Consider the following 13,394-nt stretch of genomic DNA (forward strand, 5'->3'; position numbering starts at 1 on the left):
TTAAGAGGTGAGGTGAGGTGAAATTGGGTTTTACGTCGTGCTTGAGAATATTTCGCTCATATGACGACGTGCATGCGTGTGTATGTGTATGTGCGGCTGCTTGTACTAGCCCAGACTGAAGCTGGTTTTATAGTACTAGCCCACTGAGATACCATGCCGCAGTGAAGCATGAATACCCCACTCAGACACATTATACTGACTCCGGGCCGACCAGTCCTTGTTGTACCCATTAATGCCGAGCGCCAGACAGGGACCAACGAGTACCATATTTTAACGTCTTTTGGTATGACGCGGTCGGGGATCGAAGGCGCTACCTTCGGCTCTCCGGGCGGACGCTCTAACCACTACACCATGGAGGCGGTCGCATGTTTTAAGAACCAGTGGTTGACGTCATGAGCACCGATCAACGCAATTAGGATACGATGCATCAACCAAGTCCGCCTTCCTGACCACGCGATCCCGTTAGTTGCTTCTCAGGACAAGCATGGTTGCTGAACAAATAGGAATTGGTAATGTGTCTTTTGTTCTCAGTAGTCTACCCTCTGCTAAAAATGAACTCTTCCATGCACTAAGTCATACCATGACCCATATTTTTACAACAAAAAGGATTCTAACCAAAGTAGATATGATGTTGGTTCTTCCTTATTTCTTCAATTTACATAATTACCTTCTACTTAAAAACTTATGATTTTTTCTTCGAGATGGACTTGTAAATTAGTCGGGTTACCAGGCGGTTTTGACATCCACCATGTCGCACTAGTTGTGTTGCCAATAGCATCATTATTAGGCGAATGCTTGCGACGTGCTACAATAGCGCCACCCATGAAACCCATTTGTAAATGATAACACTGTTTGCTGGAAAACTAATCACAGTTCTTACATCTTCATAGCAAACCGAAGCTGATAATACAGGCCGGTAGGGGGCGTGCACCGACTCCTAGGGGGCGCTCAGGGCGTGGCAAGGAGGTGTTAATAGATCATAGGTCTCGCTCGCGTCTTTGAAGTTCATACCCATTTAGCGCGACCTTTCTCTTTAATTTACTCCACGCGTAATAGGCCTATTGCGATCTTTGACGGGGGTCGTGTCAAAAGTCGTTCGTTGTTTAAATGTTCAGATTTCAACAAAAGAAACAACGACAAAGAAACGCTCATTTGGAATGTTATCATTGTGTTGGTAATGTGCATTCAAATATAACACGTACATTCAAATATCACATGATGGTTATCTAACTTTCAGAACTTAAAAAATGACGCAAGAAGCAACTGAGAAAAAATGATCGTTTTAAAGGGACACTGCTCCGCTGTTGAGGTCATGTTTGTATTTTGTCAAACTGTATGAAATGGTAACGTGAACCAGTGGCAGTGACTCTCGAGTCTGGACCAGACAATCCAATGATCAACAGCATGAGCATCGATCTACGCAATTGGGATACGATGACATGTGTCAACCAAGTCAGCGAGCTTGACCACCCCATACGACAAGCATGAGTTACTGAAAATAATTCTAACCCGGATCTTCACGGGTCCAACTATAATTAAAACATCCAGATTGAAATAACCACAAGTCAGTAATACAAACTCGATCTTTAACAACGGCACGGGCCTACACAATTACGACAGTAGTAGAAAGGATGGTGTCCCTTATCACGTCATATAGAAGTAAGTAATAATTTTGTGCTTAGATTGATACCAGAATGAATATCCATTACGTGACTGGCATAAACTGATATATCTTGGAATAACTATGTCCGTTCTTGTATTTTCACCAAATTAAGTTAGTGACTGAGTTAGCTGGGTTTTACGCCGCCTTTAGCAATATTCAAGAAATATCACCACGGAGGACACCAGAAATTGGCTTCACACATTGTACCCATGTGGGGAATCAAACCCGGGCCTTCAGCGTGACGAGCGAACGCTTTAACCACAAAGCTACCCCACCGCCAAAATTAAAACGAAAATTGTATATATTTTTAGACTTTACTTTTTCGACACATCCCCTTGAGGCATTCAGCTCACGAGCAGTTTCCCGTATGTGACATCATCGTGTGCATGGGGTCAGGACGGGTCGCTCCCCCCGGCTTACCACACATTACACGATAATGGCCCATTCAGCTAAACACGCGGAAGAAAGTAAATATTTGTGGAAAGTATTTTTGAAGACTCGATTGTAAAGGATTCTTGTGACTATCAACACGAGGCGACACGGTCGACTGACCGATGGTGTTGCTCACACAGTGGCAGACTATTGTCATGGCTAATTATGTTTCTGTTGGGTAATTGTGTGGAAGTTGTTCCAATTATTGGTAAATACTCCTTGAAACTCGAAAACCTATTGAGCAGTTTATTTTGTAAATACGTTTACTTTTGTTGATATTACCTGCGTGCCAACCTACTCCAGTGTAATGAGGGTCATAACAGTCGTTTTTACCTTGTCATTTACCATGTTATAGAGCATGTTATTAACTGTTATTGCCATATTATTATGCATCTTATTTACCATGTTATTGCCTTAGAATTGGCCATATTATTTAATGTTATTGTCATGTTTTTTAGCATCTTATTTGCCATGCTATTGCTATGTTTTTTACCATGTTATTTACCATGCTATTATTATTAGCGGAGAATCAGCGTGTGTTATTTGTTGCGCCTGAGAATCTTAAGTTATTAATTCGGGAATAGGTAAACAATTGACTTCACCCCTTGTGCCCATTTCAAAATTCGAAAGGTGAGCTTCAGAGTGACGACTCACGTCTTTAACCACTATGTCCCTCCGTCACATTACAATTTATTTTAAATCACACACAGTACTGAATTTTCATTTTGTGTGAATTCTTTTCCAGTGAGTATTTTAAGTCATACAATATCGTTCACCCGAATGAGGTGCTAAGATGCCCACGCCATGTTTAGAACATCGAGAACATTCAGGGTTGCCAATGAGTGATTTGGCGTTCTCGTCATTCTCAGGAACGGATTATTGTTTAAAACATCCCAGCATGTTCCTAGAATATCAATGATCGCACAGAAAATGACAATAGAATAATAATTAGGTTAGTTGGTTTATCGAGTGTGGGTCAAATTCCAATACATTAGCATCCAGTAGCTGATGACGTCGCGGCGTTCCCTCTGTGGACTGACGCTGCAGACGTCATCCAACGTGTAGTTGCTAATCTGTTGGCACGCGAACACTTAACACGTACGCCGAACTATTTCGTGTCGCGCATGTCTCAAACAACCGTTTGAGTAACAGGTTCATACGCCGTGCCGAGTTTCCTAATTGAAAGATAATAGACATTGTTGACCTCGCCAAAGTGCAGTGAAGCAACCATTAATGTCGATTGACGACTCAAATAAATGACGTTTAGAGAAACATCTGCCCCTTTCGACTGATGTTACATTTAAAACGTAATGGTACTGGTGTCATATTTACGACATACGCGTTAACTCTTTCGGAGGCGATCAAGAAAGCAAAGAATTTTTATAACACTTTGAAGCCATTGATGTGGTTTGAAAGTGTATTGTTGAACGTAAATCTGAAACATATATAGAAAACATATGTGTTTTGATTAATTCACAACCTACCAGAATACCATAATGATGTATATTCGCGTGCGAACACGTTACAATCCGACTCTTTGAGAATCGGCAAGAAATAACACAACAATGGTGTTGTGTTATTTAACACAACATAAATATGATTTATTTGGCGTGCTCTTTTCAGCATGCACCACAATTTCTCACAGGCGCCTGTTATTTTAGTCTCAGTAACAAATCACTCGTGAAATTTCGCACAGGAGGCTCCAGACGTCGTTTTTCGTTTTGAAGGTCAAGGCTGCAAATGAACACGTGTTTTCACTCCGAAGCATCCCTGGCTACGCGTTTCAAATAATTCTTTCAACAAAAATTTGGACCAGCTCTTACGCGCCTATACCTTTATTACAAACAGAAAAATCTGCTGAAATAATTAAATCATAAACCTTTTTCCTTCACGGCTCCGCCCCACGTCGCGAACAGCGTAAGAATCTCAAATTTGCAGGGTTGTGCTGAGGATTTGTACCCGATAATTCCTACGCCACTTCCTGTCAGCCATCACTTTACAGCCTGGCTGTAAAACGCCAACTCTCCTCAACTATCATAACACAAGTCATGGAGGTAAAGATAGACATAACGAGGCTCTAGCGTTGCTTATGTTCTACCTGGATCTGTCTGGTGGCCTTCTTGATCTCCCGTGACCCATATGCAGATCTCTGTTATTGCTCATGGGGGGTGAGAGCGATAGTTCAGCCGATGTTTACGCGACCTATTATCAGTATCTGTCTCTCAAGCGTGGAGCCAGCTCGTAGAGCACGTCAATGATATCACCATTAGCAATAATAGCATCTCAATACAGCGTAGAAACCTTTGTAAGCTGACACACACTGTGTTCAATTTTCCTCGTAGGTTATGCTGAGACGGTAATGAGACCGTTGCTGTGAAATATATTGACAATGTCGAAAAGTGAGTGAGCGAGTTTAGTTTTACGCCGTTTTTGACAATATTCCAGGAACATCACGGCGGGGGACACCAGAAATGGGCTTCACACATTGTACCCATGTGGGGAATCGAACCCGGGTCTTCGGCGTGACGAGCGAATTCTTTAACCACTAGGCTACCCCACCGCCCCAAGTGTTAAAACGAATTTGTAGATGCTAACAAAACCGTAATAATTTTGTTTTAATTCTATATAATTTATATAGAATATATAATATATTATTATTATAAATAATATATTTTATATAAAATATATACTCTTCCGCAAAATAATGGTATAAACAATAGTCAGTATCAGGAAAATAATATATTCGTCCCGAGTGAGTGAGTGAATTGGATTTAAAGGCGTCTTGAACAATATTCCATTTACATCAGCTTGATGCAGAGTGAGTGAGTTTAGTTTTACACCGCACTCAGCATTATTCCAGCTATATGGCGGCGGTCTGTAAATAATCGAGTCTGGACCAGACAATCCAGTGATCAACACCATGAGCATCGATCTGCGCAATTGGGAACCGATGACAAGTGTCAACCAAGTCAGTGTCAACCACCCGATCCCGTTAGTCGCCTCTTACGACAAGCATGGGTTACTGAAGATCAATTCTAACCCGGACCTTCACGGGTTGCTTGATGCATGAAACCCGATGGGCACAGGAATGATGCCCATGGGCACAGGAAAACCTAAAACATATATATTCTTGCTGAATGTACATCTCATAAATGTCAGGATGTGTAGACGGGGATTGTTGCCGTTTCCTCTGTATATTCCTCATATCAAGAGGCGAAAAACATCCATCGGGACCGCCCCGCAACAAAAAGCGCCCCCTAGCGACCGATTCCGTTGCCTGCTTGTTAATGTTTTCAACAGACATCGGTATGTATTAAGCATCAAGGAAACTATTAGGACATAGCTGGGCTTTTCTCTGAAGTAAACCCACGTCATTACAAATGACAATATAATCCTAACATCATTAGGCTTCTGGTGATCTCCCACGGTTCCCAGTCGGTACTCCTCCTGCCCTGATACTTGGCTGTCTTGGAATGCCCGGTGTATTATGGGTAAAAGACAGGTGCTTGTGGGGGATATCTGGCGTACCTGAAAACGTCATGGTAATAGGAAGAGAACTCACTGTCAGTTAGAGCATCAGCATCATGGTGTAGAAACCGTTATATTGCACAGCATCATTTCGTGTAAGCATCCTGCAACCTAACTGGCCGCAAGGTTTAATTTTGTCTCTATAAATACTCTGAACTATGTGTGCAACGAACCCAGCTGAAATTTGGGAATTCCGAACACAATGAACTCGTTGATTCAGGAGTTGCCATAGAGAAGTTTTCAGAAGCCCCCTTCAGTCGTAACTAACCACAAGGTTTGAGTTTGTCTCTAAAAATACTCTTAACTATGTATGTAACAAATTATACTGAGAATAGTTAATTCCGGACACAATATAATATTAATTAACTCGTTTAGGGGTCATACAGTGATTTCAGAAGAAACCTTACTTCAGTCTTAATTAAACACAAGGTTAAATTTGTTTGTATAATTACATTCAACTATGCATGTAACAGGCCCAGAAGATTGGGAACAACGGATAAAAGTGACTCGATATCTGTCATTCATAAATTCAAGAGAGCATCCTTCAGTAAAATGGGATTCGTTTTAAAGAATATAGTTTGACGAGGTAACCATAGCGTACATACTGTGGTTCATTTCTAGTTTTAAAACTTCCAAAACGAAAAATCGCAGAACCGATTACTCGATGGTACTCGAGACATCCAGTATTCCGAACTGTTCAGGGAAGGGGGCGTTGGGGTAGCCCAGTGGTTACAACGTTCGCCAATCACACCTAAGCCCCAGGTTCGACTCCCAGTACAATATGTGAAGCTGCTTCTAGTGTTCCTCACCTAAGTACTGTTGCAATGCTGGTACCATACGTAATCTATGTTACTGAACGCCCTGTTTCAATTTAAATATATTTTTAAACCATCCACCGTGGTAGGTAATCATGTGGAGGAATCATGAACACTGAGCCTCCAATAGGCTTGTGTTCAGCGAAGCGTGTCCTCTATGATCACAAAGAAGGACGTTCAGAAAACCTCTCTAAAACTCCTATTGTTTATTATAATACAATAATACGTTGCTTCATGTCGTATTCACATTTATCTGTTGTTTTAAATGATATATTTTACATAATTTTGACATACCTGAAAACCCTGTTACTTTGCGTTACACTTACTGACTGACTGAGTTTAGTTTTACGCCGTTTTTAGCAATATTCCAGCAATATCACGGCGGCGAACACCAGAAATGGGCTTAACACATTGTGCCCATGTTGGGATTCGAACCCGGGTCTTCGGCGTGACGAGCCAACGCTTTAACCACTAGGCTACCCCACCGCCCCGCTTTGCGTTACAAATACATGACCTTGCATGTGCAGTTAAAGGCATTTATTAACACACGGAAATCATGCACTGTGGGCTACTTTCACACAGTCTGTCGCAAGTACGAAAGTAAACACATCATTTAGTAGCTTCACAACTTGCAGTTGTATCACGAGTCCACCTGTCTGTAAAAGAACACCCCCCACAGCAAGATATTAAATACTGTTCTTTGCACCTGAAAATTCGGGCCACCTAAGACAAAACTGTATAACGGCCCAGCGTCCATGAACATGTTAAAGACAATTATCACATAGGTGGAAATTTCGTAATGCTTCAAGGTCCGTTTATACGAGACACGAATATTTACATCGGACATAAATATGCAAAATAAGCATCTTAAAAGAGGCAGTTTGATTGGTCGGTTAGTTTACACTGGAGATAAGATAACCATTGTTTAGCTATAACAGGATAACGACGCGATAAACACATTTGAACTTGAAAGGACCCCTCTTAAAACAATAAAGTCTGCTACAAAGATGTACACTTCATGGCCTTGGAGCAGATACTACTGCCTTGGCAACTGGTTATAGTCACAGTAAAGAACACAAATGAATATGCAAATACAATAAACGTCACGAATGGTATTTTCCTTCCACTATTAATAACCTCACAGTTGGGTTATTGTTCTTGAATAAGTGTTCAACCTCCGGAGTGGTCTTCTACCTCATTGAAAGATATAGATATTCTGTTGTTTTTTCTCCGACACTTCATCAAGTATATACTACCGAGTGTACTATATATCTCGCGAGAGCTTCCGGACGAGTTACATTCCTCGATTAGGGCTTGTGTCTTATTTCGATTGGGTCAAAAAGGGGATTCTTACACATTCCACTTCGTGCTGAGTACCAGAGCACCTGGCTTGTTCCTCCAGGTTTTGAACTCAGACAAACCCGGACCATCTGGCATTGCACGCGCGATGTGCCGAGGGGAACGGTCGCCAATGGTAGGATTTATGGCGTGTATCCCGCCATCTTGCACTTGCTGCACAGCCATGCGATCCATCCGGGCATTCTGTAGGGTTAGGAGCGTGTAGACAAACCGGAAGTGTCAGGCTGCCACTGAGATGAAAGAGAGGTCCGAGTTCGTAGATTTAGACGTGCGGTGTTTTAAAGCCAGGATGGGGAATAAAACGGGTTCTAGAGGGTCTTCATCTGACCGTGTAGGTATGTTAAGTGTGCTTCTATTTGATTAGGAAAAGGTATGCACGTAAATAGCTATGGAATGCAGGCTGGTGTTCGGAGATTAATATCTAAATGAAAACGTCCACCACAGAGAAACCAAGAGGCTAGCCTTACCATTCCGTCAACTGGACTCCGATTTGGGCTATATATTATATTATAGTCTGCCAGGGGGGTAGCTACCTTTGTAAAGAAAAGCCCGGGTTTACACGCGAATATTGCTAGAAAGGTTGGGCAAGGCCTCAATACGATCTGAATATGAAGCTTTGCAACCTATCGGGCTTACACGAAAAAAATTGGCTTGCTACGCACCTGTCTACTGAAAAGAAATTAACGTACATCCGAAGTTTTCTTATGGTGATCGTTAATCTGTCATGGCATGACCTGTTTACTATAGGCATGTAATATAAAAGTGCTTTTTACTTGTATTAGATGGTATATATTATTTAACCTTTACGGATAAGTCTATGTACATTACGTTTTTTTGCAATATGACTTTTCTCAGGTATTTACTAACACCTCTCAGGACAGAACTGATTAATACTTGATTGTCACCTTGTTAAATAACTATGACACCCTTTATGTTTTTTTTCTTTGTGAGGTTAAACCAATTCTTAATGTTCACAACACCCAGCAAGATTTTGCATAAATATGTAAATTTATTAAAAATATGTTTTCTAACAGCATGTGTTGTATGTTACATGGAAACAAATATTATATAAACGTTGTCAAGGAAAATGAACCAAAATCAGCCCTGGACATGTTCGACTTAACAGCAACAGCAGCAACAACAACAGCAGCAGCAATAATGGAATGTAAGCAGTGTTGAATTATGATTACCCCGGTTAACTTACAATACGCACTCAATCATTCGTTCTCAACTCCCTGTGGAGTATGCAATCCTATCAGAACAACTCCGAAGGCCATGCTTTAGAACTGAGTGTGCACAAAACGCCTAACGGGACAATAAATACGTTTAAGCAATTATTATTTCCGGCAAGAGGTATAAATCTCCAGCGGACGGACGTGAATCAGATGACGTGCTAGGTTGGGATGGAGGAAGGGCTACTCATGAAATAAATACTCCTCACTGTCACTTAACAAAAGCAGAGTCACCTCAGATAAGAGGTGTTGGCGGATAGATCAGTCACAGTCGAATATCCCTTTCACACATAAATGATAAGTGACCGTGTCCGTTCACATGTCCATTAAGTCCTGACCCATGGGGTGCGTCCCCATTCTTGAGCTAATAATAAACCGACCAGCAGCAATGACATGATTACATTTTCAAGAAACATGTTTAATATATTCAATAGTATCTCATCACACTTAAGTTCCTCTTTCAAACAAGGTGACATTCCCCATGGCCATTTCCACGGTATTTGAGGTGAGAAATGCGTTTCAGATTCGTAAAAGGTTAACAGATGCCATGGACAGGTATCCCTTTTTGTATACATTACAGGCCATTTGTGGACATTACGGCGGGCAGTGGACGACAGTAACAGCTGACCGGTCACAACAGCGTAGCGAACATATACATCATGGGACTGTGTTCCACTCACCTGAGACATCCAGCAGGTAGGCACCTGTCGACAGGTATGTGACAAGTTCACGCCGCGGCTACCTGTGGTGGTGTGGGTAGGGCAGCGGGGTAAGGGTGCTATTGATGGCTCGTTTCATCATCCACTTACCAGGCGTCAAGGTGATGGCGAGGAACGACGGGCGATTACACGGACATGCAGAGTAAAACATGGCGGCATGTGCGGTCCATGTTGCGATATTGTTGTAACCTTCCTTGGGGGGATCTGATGCTGCGGGGGCTGGGAGATAGATGATAATTGGGGGGGGAGAATCAATGGGTGGCCGGTACCTTCCACAAACTAACGCTGGGTGAAACTATGTATTGATCGGTAGAGGGAGTAAAGCGATGGGTGGATTGATAGAGAGTGTAAAGCGATGGATGGATTGATAGAGAGTAAAGGGATTGATGGATAGATAGAGAGTGTAAAGCGATGGATGGATTGATAGAGAGGGTAAAGCGATTGATGGATTGATAGAGAGGGTAAAGCGTTTGATGGAGTTTGATAGGAGGGTAAAGCGATTGATGGAGTTGATAGAGTAAAAGCGATTGATGGATTGATATTATAGCAAAAGCGATTGATGGAGGGAAAGAGTTAAAGGGATTGATGGATTGATAGAGAGTGTAAAGCGATTGATAGAGAGGAAAGCGATATGGATTGATAGGGGAGGGTAAAAGATTGATGATAGAGAGTAAAGGGATGGACTGATAGAGGGTAAAGATAGGATTGATATAGAGAGTGTAAAGCGATGCGGATTGATGGATTGATGGATTGATAGAGAGGGTAAAGCGATTGATGGAGTGATAGAGAGTAAAGCGATTGATGGATTGATATTATAGCAAGGAATGGACTGATAGAGGGGGTAAAGCGATTGATGGATTGATTGAGAGTAAAGTGATTGATGGACTGATAGAGAGTAAAGCTATTGGTGGATTATATTAAAAGCAAGGAATGGACTGATAGAGGGGGTAAAGCGATTGATGGATTGATTGAGAGTAAAGTGATTGATGGACTGATAGAGAGTAAAGCTATTGGTGGATTGATATTAAAGCAAGGAATGGATTGATAGGGAGGGTAAAGCGATGGATGGATTGATAGAGTGTAAAGCGATTGATGGATTGATATTAAAGCAAGGAATGGATTGTTAGAGAGTGTAAAGCGATGGAAGGATGGATAGAGAGTAAAGAGATCGAATAATTTATAGAGAGGGTAAAGCAAGGGATGGATTGATAGGGAGGGTAAAGCGATTGATGGACTGATAGAGAAGGTAAAGCTAGGAATGGATTGACAGAGTGAGTAAAGCAAGGTATGGACTGATATAGTCAAGCGCGACATTGATTGATAGAATAAAGCGATGGATGGATTGATAGAATAAAGTGTAATTGTAGTTGCTAAATAGAGTAAAACGATGGATGGATTGTTACAGCGAGCGAGTCAGTGGGCTGATGGGTAGAAGCAGGGTGTGTTTCATACAATAGAATGGCGCAGAGAATCAGAAGGGTGGATAGAAAGAATAGCATGGGTGGATGGAGTGATGGAGGGTCAATTGATAGAAAAGCCAGTTGATGGAGGGATGGATAGAGAGAATCAGATGATGACTAAATCACAGTATAGTACGGACTCGGGCGGTTGGTGGATATTTGAGTCACATGGTGGACGAATGCACAGTATCGATGCAGTGTGATCTGGAGGCTGATTACTTGGATGATTGGTCAAATTGGTCAAACAAAATAGCCAGCCCAGATATTGGTGTAAAGGATAGTCGGATAGTAAAACCCTACGCCAATTTGCAACCTTTTTCACATCACTCCAACCAATCATCATTCTGCCTCAAACCAAAATATAAATTAAATTAAGTTTAAATAAAACTGATACAAAATTTATGTCTTCTGAAAACTGTCAGGCCCTGAGGTACTGTCCACTGTGAACTCTATGAAAGTACCCAGAGAGCCAAATACGAGTGATCCAATCACATGTCCCCATTGATATTGTGTACAATAACTTGTATTGATACAACCCATCAAAACCATATCTTATCCATCAATACCCTCGTTCTGACATTGTGTACAATAACTTGTATCAGAGACCATAAAATAGATATTATATCTATTATATGGTCTCTGCTTGTATTGATACAACCCATCAAAACCACAGCTTATCCATCAATACCCTCGTTCTGACATTGTGTGCAATAACTTGTATTGATACAACCCATCAAAACCACATCTTTTCCATCAATACCCTCGTTCTGACATTGTATACAATAACTTGTATTGATACAACCCATCAAAACCACATCTTATCCATCATCAATACCCTCGTTCTGACATTGTGTACAATAACTTGTATTGATACAACCCATCAAAACCACATCTTATCCATCAATACCCTCGTTCTGACATTGTATACAATAACTTGTATTGATACAACCCATCAAAACCATATCTTATCCATCAATACCCTCGTTCTGACATTGTATACAATATCTTGTATTGATACAACCCATCAAAACCATATCTTATCCATCAATACCCTCGTTCTGACATTGTGTACAATACCTTGTATTGATACAACCCATCAAAACCACATCTAATCCACCAATACCCTCGTTCTGACATTGTATACAATAACTTGTATTGATACAACCAATCAAAATAACATCTTATCCATCAATACCCTCGTTCTGACATTGTGTACAATAACTTGAATTGATACAACCCATCAAAACCACATCTTATCCATCAATACCCTCGTTCTCCACTATTGCACATTTTCCTTAAACACATCCTGCACGTGCTCAATACAAATACCAAGCAAGATTCCAAAGTATCATCCTAAACCTTCACTTCCCAACTATGCAATAAAAACATTAAAAAGCACTAAACATACCCTCGTTACTGGCTAACCCAAGTCTGGTGGAAACCTGGTTGACAATATGTCAACAGATCTATCCAACAGCATAGTGACAAGGTTTGCTGGGGTATAAATAGTAAATATCAGTTGGTGCACACATATCTGCAACATTGTGCAACACACGCCGTGCCACGATGCAGGTGCACTTCGTGTTGTACGTGCATTGTGAAGCAATAGTCCGACATATGGCGGACGGACGTTCGGATAGAAAATGGCGAAAACTAAGCAGATGCTGTGTGTATTCAAGAAGAATACTCAATTATAATAAAGCTTATTTCTTAGGACGATGGCATTTTTTCCATTCACAAAGACCACGTATGTCAGTAATTCGAGTTATCTGAGCCGTGAGCAATAAAACTTTAATGAGAAGACTCCCCGCTTCACTGCAGATGTGACTTAAGTCGGCCATTTCTATTGTCACGAACTGCATTCTGGGACATGCGAAAAAATGTGAGCTACTCACAACAAACTTCTTAACATCGAGGTAAAAACAAGCTGCTTTTCTAGACCTTGAACAAACACGCTCGCGGTGTACAAAACCCCGTATGATCAAATACACAACTACAAGCAAAAGGACGGAATCCACATTCAAACCCGCAAACAATTCCCAGCCGCAAAAAAATAGTATTGTGCAAAAGCTCTTGGGACGAACTTGCAAACGATCGGTTGGATACCAAACAAAAGTTTCAAGAATTAACATTTGATAAACATAGTTCTTAAGCGTTCCTTAAACACAAGTCCACAAGGTATATAA

At 41.2% G+C, this 13,394-nt stretch overlaps 1 protein-coding gene across 1 annotated transcript in view; it reads right to left on the reverse strand.

The window, feature by feature from the left end:
* Positions 1-13,394, reverse strand: part of LOC124275702 (lactadherin-like) — a 112,666-nt gene that overhangs the window by 88,749 nt on the left and 10,523 nt on the right. The gene's annotated exons all lie outside the window — the stretch shown is intronic.

Source organism: Haliotis rubra, unplaced genomic scaffold (genome assembly GCF_003918875.1).
Source record: "Haliotis rubra isolate DU_JTF1 unplaced genomic scaffold, ASM391887v1 Scf201, whole genome shotgun sequence".
Taxonomy (NCBI): Eukaryota; Metazoa; Mollusca; class Gastropoda; order Lepetellida; family Haliotidae; genus Haliotis; species Haliotis rubra.